Source organism: Notothenia rossii (assembly GCF_949606895.1).
Source record: "Notothenia rossii genome assembly, chromosome: 4".
In the NCBI taxonomy this organism is placed as follows: Eukaryota; Metazoa; Chordata; class Actinopteri; order Perciformes; family Nototheniidae; genus Notothenia; species Notothenia rossii.
This window is the reverse complement of record NC_136902.1, coordinates 34111678-34124023: the sequence shown is the minus strand read 5'-3', so window position 1 is coordinate 34124023 and position 12346 is coordinate 34111678.

The following is a 12346-nucleotide window of genomic DNA, read 5'->3' as shown; positions in this document are numbered from 1 at the left end:
CCCAAACATGTTCATTTTCCAGAAGCCATTTCTCTTCAAGATCTTCGACCGGAGGTGTTTGAACCCGGCATAGATACTGCATCCGTTTCTTGATTGGCGCTCCGGACGGATGGTGGTAAGTTGTCACAGGCGTCTCGCTGATTAAACCCATATCGAGGCGTCTCTTGGCCATTTTTTCTTTTGGGAAGATGACTTGATGATTGGAAATGACTGGCTTTTTAACTGCACGGGGGTTCTTTTTTTTTTTATCTCACTCCACCCCTTCGGTCTTCTGACATCACATAATTAGGGCGGGCCCTTCTGTCACTTTTATGCATACTAATGTGATGGAAGCGGCATTTTGTTTTAATAGACTTGTGGGCGGGCCCACCTGTCACTTTTTATGCATACTAATGTGATTGAAACATTTTTTATTATACACCATAAGGCGCAACAGTGGGGAATTTCACACCTGTGAATACACATCACCCCCCTCCTATCGACGGATCTCACACCTACTTGGGATATCACACCTACTTGAGATCTCACACCTCGAACAAAGGGGAGGCGGGACTTAGCTCATTAGCATAAGTAGGGAGAGGTGTGACCTGTCACAGCACCTGTCACTTTCTATGCATACTAATGTGATGGAAGCGGGATGAATATTACTACTAATTGAAATGAACTCATAGGCAGTGCCTGTTTTACTCCAGCTTTATGATGCTGCTTCACATTTAAAAATCTACACTTTTGAGAAGCAATATAATTTCTAGGAGTTGGGATGGTTTTTAAATGGTTATACTTGCAGCAATGTCAGCAAAAATATTACCATTGCCCATCATTATTTAAAACTGATGCCAATGCTAACGGGGAAACATGGTTCTTCAAAATATAGGTTTGGTCAGAGTCAGACATAATAATGTATAGAATAAAACGTTGTCAATAAAAATCCAGTTATACAATAGGTGTACCTTGGCTAATATCCAATTAACTATTGCATTTAATAAAGCATAGGAAACAGGAAACGTGGGCTAGGTAGAATTTAGCCACAGCTAATGCTCCAGCACTTAAAATGGCTTGGCTTATTTAAAGCTAATGCACTTTTGGCTGTTGTGAATTTGTATCCTCACAGTTATTTGTATTGCACTAACAGTATTGTAAGTTACATACATTAATAAAACTGCCAGATAAACATCTGTAATGTATTTCATTGGATAATTATCACAGTTTAAAGTAATCCCACCAGTTAGCCGATAGCTTGCAGGAAGCAGGCATAGCAGGTTGACAGGAAACGACCCCACAACAAATACACTACACAAGACAGCACAAAGCCAAACAAGTCCATAAGTGTGATATAAAAAAATATGCTCAGTATTATAAACAATAAATATGAGGCAACCATTAGTATGGAACACTTTTGTATTGACTTTAGCCAAAGCCTGAAGCAAGTCTGCAAAGATGTCCGAGTCACTGATGTTTGTGGGTATTGAATCACTGATTGACCAAAGGCTATTTTTATAAACTGTTGTACCCAGTCACCCCTTAAAGATACTCCAGTCCTAATAGAACTGCCCCTGGAACAGGCCAGGACCCCCTCTGAAATGTTTCATACTTTTAAACAGGCATTATAAGAAGTAAGGAAATTATATTTTCTCCGGATGTTTTACTGATCATGATCTAATGGCTTTTTATCTTGTACTTTTATGATTCATAGATCGAGCACACAGGCTTGTGTGTATTAACAACAGCCTGTGAGGTTGACCAGGGAGAGGACCATTGCTCATAACTAGGGATGGGTACCGAGAACCGGTACTAAGTCAATACCGGTACCTGATTGGACGGTATCGGTATACCGTTAAGCCGCTGGACAAACGGTGCTGCTATCGGTATAGAGAGGCGAAGTCCCGCCCATCTACTTCTGACCCATGGGACCCCGGGAGCGGGAAATTATACATTGACGTCAATGGAGAGAGAAAAGTCATCTTTCGATCCCGTTTGAATTGTGCCACGAATGACACATATGATGTTTGTCAAATTAAAAGAACATTTTGCAAGTCCAAAAAATTTAAATGTGTCGTAAAACTGTGAAGTTACAATTTTTTTTGTGTGAAACCGCTCGGTGAACTACAGGTCTCTGGTCTCGCACAATACGCGTCACCATCACAAAGATGGCTGTCACGTTAGCAAATTTCACCTGTTTCTTTCAGAATGAGGCGAAAAAGTATAAAACGAGGTGAAAATCACTACAAGTCTGGGCATGTTGAGAGCTGTACATACACGAAAGGGAGCGGTTCTGTAAGAGCCAGCATGCGGGACCGGCTTTACAGGGTTTCAGTGAGTAATATGAGTGCAATGTTTAAGGTTAATGTCAGCTAGCTAACATTAGCTAACAAGGTACATTAACGTGTTTTGTTTTAGCAACTAGTTTTCTCCTTAAGAACTTCGTGGTGTCTGTGTATGCTGTGGATAACATTAGTGTTCACAAGAACAAGATACACTCCCGTGTTTTGTTTTAGTTGCTCTTCAGATTGAAGGGGCCAGTTTTATCGACTATATGTGTGATCTCCTTTTTACATCTCGTTGTGTCATTTGAGTTTATTTGCTGTGTGTAGATTCAAGGATTTTGGTTATCTTGTCCAGGGATGCAAACTTGTCACCTTTCGGCGAAATTCTCCATTTTGAATCCAAAATAGGTCGTTTGTGTGATTCATGTAGATCTGCAATAAAAATATTTTGGGGTATGGGAGGGGGTCTTGGACCCGGATTAATGTAAAGCTTTTTTTATATATTATAATGAAGCGCGAGCTGTGTGCTCGAGTCTTCCTGCCTGTCGCTCTGCTCATGATGTATAATAAGCCTCTGCTGCTCGGCGATGATGGTCTAGCTTCAGCAGCTACATTACCTACGGTGCGTTCGTTAATATTAACTGTGTGTCCGGAGTCACTGTGGCACAGACTGGACCGCTGGTGAACAGCTGTTAGAACGGGCCGTTCAGGTGTTCAGAGCAGAGCTCCCTTTCGGAGCGGCAGAGCGTGATGTGCACTGAAAAGTTTTTTTTCCCCGTCGCAATATTATCGTTGAGCTAGCTGACTAGCATACATTGTCACTATCTGCTAACGTTAGCTTTAGCCTTCGTTTTCTAATCGTTTTTTTCACAGGCTATAAACAGAGGTGGTATAAGTATATATCTTGCACTTGATTAAAAGTAGAAGGAGCCTACTCAGATCGTTTAGGCTACTTGAGTAAAAGTAGAAGTACTCAGATCTTGTACTTGAGTAAAAGTAGAAGTACTCAGATCTTGTACTTGAGTAAAAGTAGAAGTACCAGAGTATAGGAATACTCTGTTACAGTAAAAGTCCTGCATTCAAAATGTTCCTCAAGTAAAAGTAGAAAAGTATTATTACCAAAATATAGTGAAAGTAGCGACAGTAAAAGTAGTCATTTTGCAGATTGGTCCATTTCAGAATAATATGATATGTTTTACAATGATTGATCATTAAAGTGTGATTGATCATTAAAAGTGTTATCAGGTCTTCCTTACTACTCGTTTCTACACGGACCACTATTGCGGTAAGCATGTTGTAACTTCCGGTTGTTGTTGTCATCTCCGGTTATCCCGTGTGCCTGTTCTGTTGCTGATAGCTTGTTATCTTAACTTAATCGATCGTTTTAAAACTCTTGATCACGGCAACTGCCTGACGTTGTAATCACACGTTACTACAGCTTAAGCACTCACAAACTCTCCTTCTCTTAGCGACTGTAACTCCACAGTTGCCTACACTCTTTTCGGGTTTGCTAACGGTAGCTACTTTAGCTTGATAGCTAGCCATGGCTCTTTCCCCACCCTCGGGTGCTATTTCCTGCTCTAACTGTCTCATGTTTGGTTACTCCCCTACCTCCTTTACTGGTACCGATACATGTGATAAATGTAGTATAGTTGTTAGGTTGGAGGCGGGAATCATAGCCATAGAAGCCCGGCTCCGCATCTTAGAAAATAACTCCGCTACAGTAAAGCCCATGTTAGCCGGTGCGGACCGGCAAAAGGTAGCTCCTCTTAGCCGTCCCCCGGCAACTCCCGAGCAGCAGGGAGAATGGGTGACTGTTCAGAAGGGGCATAACGCGAAACCCGCAGGTCCCCACCAACCCGTTCACGTATCTAACAGATATTCCCCACTCAGCGAGACACCCGCTGAGAAGCCAACTCTGGTTATTGGTAGCTCTATTATGAGACACGTGAATTTAGAGACCGAAGCGTCCACAGTCACATGCATTCCGGGGGCCAGAGCGGGCGACGTTGAGGCGCATCTTAGACTGCTGGCTAAAAATAAACGTAAATACAGTAGGATTGTTATTCACGTCGGTGGTAATGATGTTCGTTTACGCCAATCAGAATGCACCGAACTTAATGTGGCGTCGGTGTGTAGTTATGCTAAAACAATGTCGGACACCGTAATCTTCTCTGGTCCCCTCCCCAATCTGATCAATGATGACATGTATAGCCGCATGTCATCATTTCAGCGCTGGTTGTCTTGGTGGTGCCCAGCAAACAATGTGGGCTTCGTGAATAATTGGACAGCCTTCTGGGGAAAACCTGGTCTGATTAAGAGAGACGGCATTCATCCTACTTTGGAAGGTGCAAATCTAATTTCGGCAAACATTTCAGGGCTCTGTGGACTTAATCCATGACAAACTGGAGTTGAGACCAGGAGGCAGAGTCGCAGTCTTACACGCTTCTCTGCGCTCTCTCCTAGGCAGTCATCCATAGGAATCCCGACCCCAATAAAATACCCAATATTAACGGTGTGTGTGTCTGCCCAAGGACAATTTAAGGTAAAACCTAATAGAGGTATCATACATAATAACCTAATAAATGTAACAACTACTACAGTGCAACAAAACAGGAAGATTAAATGTGGTCTCTTAAACATAAGATCTCTAGCATCTAAAGCAATACTGGTAAATGATTTAATATCAGATTATAATATTGATATATGCTGTCTCACTGAAACTTGGCTGAGACATGAAGAATATGTCAGCATAAATGAGGCCACTCCACCCAGCCATATCAATACTCATATTGCCCGAGGCACGGGCCGAGGAGGTGGAGTTGCAGCAATCTTTGACTCAAGTTTACTTATCAATACTAAACAAAAATTAAATTATACCTCCTTTGAAAGCCTCATTTTCAGTCTTACGCATCCGACCTGGAAAACTTTGCAGCCAATCTTATTTGTTACAGTGTACCGTGCACCAGGTCCTTATTCAGAATTCTTATCAGAATTCTCTGAGTTTTTATCAGCTTTGGTACTTAAAACAGATAAAGTAATTATCGTAGGTGACTTTAATATTCATGTTGACGATGATAAAAATAGCCTTACTGTTGCATTTAACTCTATATTAGATTCTGTTGGTTTCTGTCAGAGTGTAAATAAACCAACCCACTGCTATAATCACACTCTTGACCTTGTTCTGACTTATGGTATTGAAATTGAGCAACTATTAGTCGAACCGCATAATCCTGCTTTATCCGACCATTTCTTAGTAACCTTTGAAGTACTGTTACTAGACTACAAAGCATTAGCCAAAAGCTCCTGCAGCAGAAACCTATCTGTTAGTGCTATAGCCAAATTTAAGGAAGAGATTCCACCAATACTTAACTCGATAGCATGTCTGCATGTAGGGGAGGAAACTTATACAAAATGTACACCACCCCAAATTGATCATGTTGTTGATAGTGCTACAGATGCGCTGCGAATAAAATTAGACTCTGTTGCTCCTTTGAAAAAGAAGAAAATAAAACAACATAGATTAGCTCCATGGCATAATGCCGAAACCCGCAAAATAAAGCAAAAGTCGAGACAACTTGAAAGGATATGGCGTTCCACTAAACTTGAAGAATCTCGTTTAATTTGGCATATTACTCTCAATGAATATAAGAAAGCACTGCGTAAAGCGAGAGCAGCATACTACTCTTCATTAATAGATGAGAATAAGAATAATGCAAGATTTCTTTTCAGCACTGTAGCCAGGCTGACAGAGAGCCACAGCTCGACTGAGCCTTCTATTCCCATAGCACTCAGTAGTAATGATTTTATGTGCTTTTTTAACGATAAAATTGTTACTCTTAGAAACAAAATCAATGACCTCTTGCCTTTGACCAGTATAGTGTTATCAACAGCTCCCGGAAATGTAAGTTCTAATAATATTACACTAGATAGTAAACTAGAATGCTTTTCAGCCATAAACCTTGAACAACTAAATTCAATGATTCTCTCTTCTAAACCATCAACGTGTATCTTAGACCCGATTCCAACTAAGCTGTTAAAAGAAGTTTTTCCATTAATTAGCACTTCTTTATTAAATATTATGAATATGTCTTTATTATCAGGCTATGTTCCAAAATCATTCAAAGTAGCAGTGATAAAACCGCTTCTTAAAAAGCACAACCTCGATCCAGAGGTTTTAGCCAACTATAGACCTATTTCTAATCTTCCGTTCCTCTCAAAAATTCTTGAGAAAGCAGTCGCAAAACAGCTGTGTGATTACTTAAGAAACTATGATTTATTTGAAGATTTTCAGTCTGGCTTTAGAACACAACATAGCACAGAGACAGCTCTGGTTAAAGTCACAAATGACATTCTAATAGCCTCTGACAAGGGACTTGTCTCTATTCTTGTCTTGCTCGATCTTAGTGCTGCATTTGATACTATCGACCATGATATCCTATTGCAAAGACTAGAGCACTTAGTTGGCATACAGGGAACTGCTTTAGGCTGGTTTAGGTCCTATCTATCTGAACGCTCTCAGTTTGTACGTGTCAACGATGAATCTTCCATGCAAACCAAAGTTAGCCATGGAGTGCCACAGGGCTCAGTGCTTGGACCTATTTTGTTCACCCTATATATGCTTCCGTTAGGCAATATTATAAGGAATCATTCTGTAAACTTTCATTGTTATGCGGATGATACTCAACTATATTTATCAATCAAGCCTGATGAAATTAATCATCTAAATAAAATTCAAGACTGCCTCAAGGACTTAAAAACGTGGATGACCTTACATTTTTTGATGTTAAACACGACCAAAGTTATTGTACTTGGCCCGAAGAATCTACGAAACAAATTATCTAAAGATATATTAACTATGGATGGCATTAATTTGGCCTCCAGTGAGACTGTAAGGAATCTTGGTGTTATATTTGATCAGGATTTATCCTTTAACACCCACATAAAATCAATTTCAAGGACCGCCTACTTCCATCTACGTAACATTGCAAAAATCAGGCATATCTTGCCTCAAAACGATGCAGAGAAACTAGTCCATGCATTTGTTACTTCAAGGCTGGATTATTGTAACTCCTTATTATCAGGGTGTACCAAGAAGTCAGTCAAGTCGCTTCAGCTGATTCAAAATGCTGCAGCTCGTGTACTAACCAGAGTTAGGAAAAGGGACCACATTACTCCTGTTCTGGCTGCCTTACACTGGCTCCCTATAGAACACAGGATAGAATTTAAAATTCTTCTTCTCGCCTACAAAGCCCTTAATGGGCAGGCGCCATCTTACCTTAAAGAACTCATTATACCCTATTGTCCTACTAGGGCATTGCGTTCCAAGAATGCAGGGTTGTTGGTTGTTCCTAGAGTCTCTAAAAGTACAATGGGAGCCAGAGCCTTTTCTTATCAAGCTCCACTTTTGTGGAATCAGCTTCCAGTTTGTGTTCGGACGGCAGACACCCTATCCGTTTTTAAGAGTGCGCTTAAGACCTTCCTTTTTGATAAAGCTTATAGTTAGGGCTGATTAGATTCAGCCCCTAGTTTTGCTGATATAGGCTTAGTTTGTCGGGGGACATCTTACTTCTTCCTTCTCTCTGTCTATACCTGTGTACTCTCATGTTCCGATTAACCGAGCTTCCCCAAATTTCTTTCTTTTTGGTGTCTATATACGCCGGGATCCGGAGTCATGGATGATCCTGCGGTCCTGTGTCATGGATTGCGAGTCCTGGATCTTGAGTCGTGGCTGTGGTCCTGGATCATAAGTCCTGGATGGATATCCTCGTGGATTCATCTTCTTATTATACACACATGCATTTCCAAACATTTGAACTACCTATGTTGCAAATGTATTATCTTTTCAATTTACACACGGCATCTATTGCACGTCTGTCCGTCCTGGGAGAGGGATCCCTCCTCTGTTGCTCTCCCTGAGGTTTCTCCCATTTTTCCCTTTAAACTGTGGGGTTTTCTCTGGAAGTTTTTCCTTGTACGATGTGAGGGTCTAAGGACAGAGGGTGTCGTATTGTCATACTGATATTCTGTACAAACTGTGAAGTCCACTGAGACAAATGTAACATTTGTGATATTGGGCTATATAAATAAACATTGATTGATTGATTGATTATCAAAGCTGGTAAAGGTGCAGTTTAGTTTGAATGACTTTGTATACTGCAGGGTAGCTTTTGGATTTACTCCAGGTGGAACTAAAGTCTGATTTAACACTTGATTATATTTCACATCATTCATTCACATCTGTAAAGTAACTAAAGGGATTAAATACACGAAGAGGAGTAGAAGTACACCATCTACCTCTGAACTGTAGAGGAGTAGAAGAACAAAGTAGCAAAACATTGAAATACTTAAGTAAAGTACAAGTATCTCAAAATTATAGTACTTGTTGAGTTTATGAACTTAGTTACTTTACACCATTGGCTATAAAGATAGAAAGACTTAAGCCTTGCACAGAGGCATGAAAATACATTTTCAAAATGCTCAACAGTGCTGCCAAAATTATAAACTGACTGCTACACAATTAAAATAAATGCTTTTTATATATTTCTATTAGATGTGACTCTATGGCGTTTCTGTTATTATTAACACTGCTGCTTTAGTTGTTCTGACTGCTAAAATCCTCTGTTATTCCTAACTTTAAAGCCGATATTCTGTGGGGTCGGGGGGCTCGGATCCTTGTCACCTTTTTCATACCTGATGAGTTTGCATCCCTGTTGTCAATTTGGTTGGTTATCTAGGCACAGCTGTGTGTGACTCCCTCTGGTACACTGGTATGTGTTTTCCTAATGTAGAGAGCATTGATTAATTAATAAACTACACACTGACTCTAGATCCTGACCAAATCCTTTTTTGTTGATCAAATGTTTTTCAAAAATGTATTGTATATTATATAACAGCTGCACATCACAGACCGGAGTCTCTGCTACTGTGGACCACGAAGGAGGCGATAATAATCCCCATCCCCAAAGACCCTGCCTGGCATGGAAATCTCCTCCTCCTGGAACAATTTTACACCCAGCATATGCTCCCTGTGTTGGCCAGTAGAGAGGAGGACATTTAAATAAACACACTCTTAACACCCTCGGACTCTGCGTTGTGTTTCGTATGTGTGATGGGGTGTTATGCAGAGGGGAGGAAAACAGGACACAGCAGATTGGGATTGCGGTGGAGATGCTGAGCAGTTATTTAATTGTTGCGTGTAATTATTATTATTATACTGTGTGCTTCTTAGTTATTCCATCTTTTGCTTTAACATGGATCTGTATGTAACTCTATATTTACTTGTTATCTACCACACTTGCTTCTACATCATACACCATCCTTATTCATGGTGTATATAGGATATATATATTTGTATAAATATCTGTAAATTGTATAATTTTATTTTTCGTATTTGGGATTTCTCTTTTGTCCACTCAAATACACTTGGCCCTTTCTCTTTTCCATGTGGAAAATGGCAGCTGCATATTCTGCTTTTCTCGTCTGGCTCCCTGTCTGCTCATCTACAATGAGACAATTATATAATTAATTACTAATAATCATTTAAAGCTGTTATTACCAATATTTCACAAATTATTCATGTAAACTTAAGAGCACAGCTGTATGTTGAGTATGTCAGCTTAGCTTGGTTCATCTTACTGGGGGACAGCTAAATGGATGTCGGTGCAGTCCACAATCATTTTGCAGTTGAAGGCAGAATGAATTTATTATTGACTCAGAATGAAGCCCAACTTCATGTCATGCAATACATTGACTTTATTTGTAATTGTGTAAAAAAATATGAGCATTGATTAGCAAGCAGGACCTGCAGGAACAGAGAATGGTGATGGATGGAGCTGGGAAGAGAGAAGAATAAAGAAAACAGATCAACTTTATTATCGGATATTAAAAATTCAATTTCAAAACAAGTTGCCGCTCCTACAGTTTTCTAGTATGTAAAGATGATTTCACACGACCAATGCAAAATATCACACTCAATACATATGTGTCTCTGGGGGGTGCATTGTGCCTTTGATGTATATAAATAATATACCATAACCAAATACTATTACGTACAGTGGAAATCAGGTTGCCAGAGCAGGTCAGTCCAGTGTGCATGTTCCTCAGGGTCTCAGCAGTTACAGGTGAGGTAAAGAAAATAAAAGAGAAAAAGGTCAGTAACAACACTTTTAAAGTAACAACACTGAATAATTATCTCTTTTAATAATTTTCTCTCAGTAATCACTCAACTACTGTCTTTCCAACAAACAGATTGACTCACTCTCACTATCATCACAATGAAACACGTCCAGAAGAATGTCATGCAAAGCTGCCTGCCTTCCTTCCTTCGACTCTCCCTGAACGGCCTGATCTTTTAAAGAGCCTGTGACACGAACCCAACAACTGTTGTGCAATGAAAAAGTGGGCTACTAGTAATCTCGAACCGTCAGTTTAAAAAAGAAAAAGCGATACCGTTCCGATAAATATCAATAATTTCGAACATCGCGGGAAAATTCCTTCGACTCATTTTAAGGTTTTGGGGGAAGCCGGAAGTGACGTCAATGCGGGAACGCTTCACTGTGCGGCGAGAGAGCCAAACAAGGACAAAGTGTGTTGTCATGCGTAGAAATGGTGAATTACTGAGTTTAGGCACGTTAATAACGTTTTAATGAAGTTGACTACAGTATATTCATATTTGTCAGTGCTTTCATGTCAATTCGGCGAACATAAACATAAATGATCGTGGTGAAGATGATGATTAAATTAGGATTAAAAATCGGTAGTGAGAGCTGCTGAATTTCCTCCCGTCGGATGTGATATAAAAACAAATCGATTATTTTTGTTGTTGTAAACTCAAGTGGATGAAACTACATTTATTAGTGCTGTCATGTCAATTCGGCGAACATATGGTACATTAAATGATCGTGAGGATGATGATTTAAAAATCTTTTGTTTGAGCCGGTCCGCATTTCCTGAGGAGAAAACAAACCTTAGCTTTTTGTAGTTGCAGTCAGTGGTGTAGTGGGCGTTGGACGCGGGGGTACGCCGTACCCCCACTTAAGCATGACTTGAAGCATGATTTCTTTTTTTAATAGTCTAATACATCTAAAATCATTGCCAGTGTTATCAGTTGCAAGTGTGTGTTTGTTGTAATAATGACGAAAACATAATAGGCAGATTTCACAGTAATTATAATAAAAACGTAGCTCAAGCATTTGTGAAACTTGATTTGAAGCGTGTGTGTGTGAGGGGCAGAACTGTGTGTGTAGGGTGACCAGGTGTCCCGCACTGTGCGGGACTGCACAGACAGCATTTTTATTATTTGTCCCGCGTCCCACACATTGAGAGTATGTCCCGCATTTGAGTGATAGTCGCGCAGAAAGGCCGGATCGGTTCGCTGACAGCCGGCACCGCCCTTTATTATTATATGGTCTAAACGGCATCATGTAAGTTGCGCTGACAGGCGACACAGAGGTCCCCAAGCCCCCCCCCGTTGACAGTTCACGAGCGCGTCCATAGTGTCTCCCGTCCACCCACCACCCCGTCCACCCAATAAAAACATCCCTACTACACCACTGGTTGTAGTAGTACACCAACATGGATTAAACGTGTGTTTTTTTTTACCACAATGTTGGGGAAATTAATGGATAAAATGCACGGATTATTATTATTATTATTCCCACTCCGATCGGGACACTAGGTCCACCGTTTCCCCGCAGCGAGGCTCCCCCCGTTGACAGTTTACGTGGGCTGGGCTGGGTGCAGTGGCGGACTGGCCATCGGGATTCGTCCCGATGGGCCGGTACCGAAGTGGGCCGGTCGGATAAGTCACTAGCACATCCCCCACTCCCCCCGTTGACAATTTACTAGTGGTACCGAAGTGGGCCGGTCGAGAGTCCCGGGCTGATTTTTAGTCCCAGTCCACCACTGGCTACATGACCGCATGATCGCCCATATATACGCACCTAATTCCTAAACTTCTAACAGATACAACATAAACCGATCCTTCAGCCTCATATGAGCTCTCAGACACGTTCAAAATTAAACTGTCATCGCTGTCTGAGCTTGCCGCTTTGTGCTTGTGTGCCCCATCGTGCGTTTAC